Source organism: Mchenga conophoros, linkage group LG10 (assembly GCF_057382185.1).
Source record: "Mchenga conophoros isolate Kocher_MC1m ecotype Shallow Benthic linkage group LG10, M_conophoros_male_GT1.1, whole genome shotgun sequence".
NCBI lineage: Eukaryota > Metazoa > Chordata > Actinopteri > Cichliformes > Cichlidae > Mchenga > Mchenga conophoros.
The window spans coordinates 34194573-34199035 of NC_140535.1; the positions used below are offsets into that span (position 1 = coordinate 34194573).

At 43.9% G+C, this 4463-nt stretch overlaps 1 long non-coding RNA gene across 1 annotated transcript; it reads left to right on the top strand.

The window, feature by feature from the left end:
- The first annotated feature begins 564 nt into the window (after window positions 1-564).
- LOC146566273 (uncharacterized) lies at window positions 565-1896 on the top strand. Its single transcript, XR_014894032.1, has 3 exons — window positions 565-775; window positions 849-1011; window positions 1594-1896. It is a non-coding gene; the product is annotated as an uncharacterized LOC146566273 (long non-coding RNA).
- The last annotated feature ends 2567 nt before the right edge of the window (window positions 1897-4463 follow it).

Here is a 4463-nt window from a genome sequence, read left to right on the forward strand (position 1 = left end):
TAATCAGAAACTAATATTGTGCTTTACAATTTTTTCAGCTTTTTCTCTAAAATTAAATAAGAAAATGTGTCGATAACTAAAATAATTTTAAAATTAAAAGTATGGTTTTCCTTAAGGAGCTTGCACTCACTGGTCGATTAACATTATAGAAATTTTAAAAACCCACTTTGGTAAAAACCAGTACTGTTCATTTAGAGCAGCTGAACACGTTTGCCTGAAGCGCGTACTCAGGAAACACTCGTCCCAGTGTCAGCCGGTCACAACCAGCAGCTGTAAAGTTTCTAATGAGAAATCATCAGTAGATTAGTGTATGTAGACTCTGAGGAAGCCACAGAGTAGAGTGGAGTCTAAGGAGGCGCTGTGGAGCTGTGGATACGGAGGGGTAATAACTCCACATGGTTTCATGCTTTTCATCATACTTTATTCTTACGGTTGGTGTTTCAACAATACTCGGCTGCAGCTTTGCAGCTCACAGCCTCACCATCAACAACAGTTCAGTTCTTTCTTCTTTTCAGCAGGTGAGGCGTGATTGCTCGTGCTGCTCAGGTGTGTCTGCCTTCCCTGCAGCCGCGCCACAGGTAGATATGTTGGAGCAGAGAGGGGAGCTGAGATCGGGTGGTCGACAGAAGGCAGGAAAATGATTGGACCAAAGTGATGACAGCAGAATCGAGTGTGACAGAGCGACAAAATGGAACGTAAAAAATAGACCATCAGGCCAAACGACCAAGAATCAGGACACAGGAGTGAATACAGATCTTTCTTATTGAACATCCAAGTAAGTTTAATTTTTTCGATTTGCAGACTTTTATTTTTTAGCGACGACTGCAACAGACTGCTCATCTGTCCAGGACACGTCTCACCTCATGATAGCCGGAGTAGGCTCCAGCACGGTGACCCTGACCTGCACAACAGGAAGAAGATGAATGGATGCTTCTTGATCCAGGTCATGTTACGGGACTGCAAGAAATACCAATTCTTACCCAGATTTTGGCACCATAAGGATGTTTCAAGGTAAAACAGCAATTCTATCAAGCTAACATCAGACAGCAGCTAAAGTTAGCATCATAAGACAAACCAGAACCCTGACAGTGATTTGAAAAAGGCTTGTAGAGTTAAGGTGTTTTGGTTCAGGTGTGTATCCCTGAGTCTTTCCTTTAAAGAAGGAATATCAATTATGAACGACACTTATTAAACCACAAAGGCTCATTTGATTAAAGAGCCTCAGCCAGACAGGGACAAATGGAGCAATTTGTTTAAATGTCACCTTTTCTGAGCACTTCTGATTCCCTGCTGCCACAAAACAATGTTAATGATGCTTTTAAGCTATTATAATCATTTCCAGCTCCGGCTTTCATCGAGGTAAAGAGTCTCAATAAAAATGTCAGAATAAATGATGAATTGGTTGGGACTGGCAGCTGATGTTAAGGTCAGACAAAAAATCCAGAAGAACCCAAAAAGGAACAAAATCAAAGAAGAAACCAAGAAGATAAAAATACCAACTTGTGAGATTATCTTAATGAGAGGTGGTGGAGATCCAGATTTGGGAGATAAGTCTTCAGTTTTCCCCTTTTTCTTCTTCTTTTGGTGGTATAGAAACAAAATCCCAGACTCAGGAGTGTGAAAGGACAGAAAGTTCCAGGTGGGCACATTCGTTATGTTTTTGGGCGTTTCAACTTTAAACTCTACGATAACATCGGCACCCAGGTCAGCAGCTTCCTCTGAGTCGTTTTTATGAAAAATGCGCCGACGTGTAAGGCAACCAGTCTTTGGCTCTTAATATCAAAGACCAGGATACACACATGATGTCTGTTCATCAGCCATGACAGCGGTCTGAGGTCCTTCCTCCCAGCGTGGAGATTTATGTTGCTCTTATTCTCTCACAAAGTGACCATAACTACCTCACACACAAACAGCACTTTCACGTGATCGACACTGGACGGAGGAGATCACCTTTAAGACTTTTAAACAATAATGTAGCTTCATATAAGAGTTTAATTAAGGAGTTTAATTCATGGATATAGAACTGAATAGACCTTTATTGTCATTGTACATGTTCAATGAAATTATGGAGGCTTGTTTGTGTTTGGTTTTACCATCTGACCAACCATCAGATGTATAGGTTACTTGACCTTAAATATAAAGCATCTTGAAGCGACTGCTGTTGTAATTTGATGCTAGATAAATAAAATTGAATTGAACAACAAGGACCCTCCAGCAACCATCAATGGTTACCAGGTGATCACCAAACACCTGCGCAGAGCCTTACCTTAACCTAACAGTAGTTTTTAAGGCCTACATCTGTATGTAGTCTTTAGAGTTAGAATTAGAATTCAACTTTATTGTCATTGCACATGCACAGGTACAGGGCAACGAAATGCAGTTTGCATCCATCCAGAAGTGCTTTAGTGATATAGATATATTAAAAGTATAGATGAAAATGTCCTTGTTTGTCCTTTAAAGGGGAAAGTGTTCATGCATTTACAACAGGGGTCTCGAACTCCAGTCCTCGAGGGCCGCTGTCCTGAAACCTTTCCAGGTATCCCTGCTGCAACACACCTGAATACAGTTAGTAGGTCATTAGCAAGACTCTATAGGACTTGACTGCATGCTGAGGTGGCAGTTCAGCCATTTGGTTCATGTTACAGCAGCATGACTGAATGAACACGGTGCAATAAAAGTACTGTTAGAAGTACATTTTTCCAAACACTTACATTTGCCTAAATTTACTTGAGTAGGGTTAGGGGTTGCCACCTCAGCATGCAGTCAAGTTCCATACTCTTGCTAATGCCTACTCATTTGATTCAGGTGTGTTGCAGCACATGGAAAAGTTTCAGGACAGCAGCCCTCGAGGACTGGAGTCCGAGACCCCTGATTTACAAGATTATGTGTAAAAGAGACGAGTCTGATGAACGTTTCTGTTCAGGGACACAAAAAAAGCCAGAAAACTTGTCTGGAAACACGATTCAGTGTCATAGTCGTGACTCTTCATGGTCATCACCAGTCATTACACTTTGAGCAATAAAAGGAAATGACTGCAGCTGTCTCTTAATGTTACACTTGATTTGTTGAGGACAGAAATCAATCAATCAATCAATCAAAGCTTTATTTGTCACAAGCAGGTTGCCCTGCAGTGAAAATGGGACCCCCCCCCCGACCTTACACACGTAACACAGACATCACATGGGGTTACAAGTCGGAGATCGGTAGCGTTGCAGAAAAACACTGAAATGTACACAACAATGGGAGGGTACAAGAGGAAAAAAAGAGACCTCCACTCCATGGTAGGACAGCACGAGAACAGGAAACAAACAGCCTGGTGAGCACCTGGCTGTTTACAGCATGTTCTCACTAATGCATCACAGAGCCAGGCCTCAGTTCAGTGATGTGTTAAGCTGTCGAAGGATACTGAGGACAGACAGTGCAGACTCAATAGCACTCACGTAAAATCGGCAGTGCTGTTGACACACGACAAAGACATTTCAGTTGAACTGTGACAGAAAATGTCTAAAGATGGAGAGGGATTGTTGGAGCTGCAGCAGAAATCAGAGCTATAAAACTCATCATAATGTCATCATCGGGAAACTAGCGGATGATACCGTGGAGACAAAGACTATCACAACGTTTCCCAACCAGAAGCCGTGGGTGGATAAAACCATCCGCGACGCTCTGAGATCCCGCACCGCTGCCTACAACACGGGACTCATGACGGGGGACATGGACCCGTACAAAGCCGCGTCATATAACGTGCGGAGGGCGGTGAAAGAGGCGAAGCAGCGCTACGGGAGGAAACTAGAGTCACAACTCCAACAGAGTGACTCTAGGAGCCTGTGGCGGGGACTAAGGACAATAACGGACTATAAAGCACCAACAACCGGTATGACGAACGCGGCCGTGACTCTGGCAGACGAGCTGAACACTTTCTATGCTCGCTTCGAGGCTGCAGCTAAGGTCTCCAACAATGCTAGTGTTAGCGGCGCTAACGGCTGCAGACAGGAAGATACTGCCAGCACCGGAAACGTGCTCGTCATCTCCGAGCATGAAGTAAGGAGAGCCTTCAAGAGAGTGAACACCAGGAAAGCAGCAGGACCAGACGGCATCCCAGGTCGTATCCTAAGAGACTGCGCATACCAGCTAGCTCCTGTGTTCACTGAGATATTCAACATCTCTTTATCTCAGTCGGTGATCCCCACATGCTTCAAAGAGTCCATCATTGTTCCTGTCCCGAAGAAACCCCACCCTGCTTCTCTCAATGACTATCGCCCTGTAGCCCTCACCTCAGTAGTGATGAAGTGCTTTGAACGCCTGGTCAGAGACTTCATCATTTCTTCACTACCAGACACACTGGACCCACTACAGTTCGCTTACCGTCCAAATCGTTCCACAGACGATGCCATCTCTCATCTCCTCCACACATCACTCACTCACTTGGACACTAGAAGGGGGAATTATGTTAAAATGCTCTT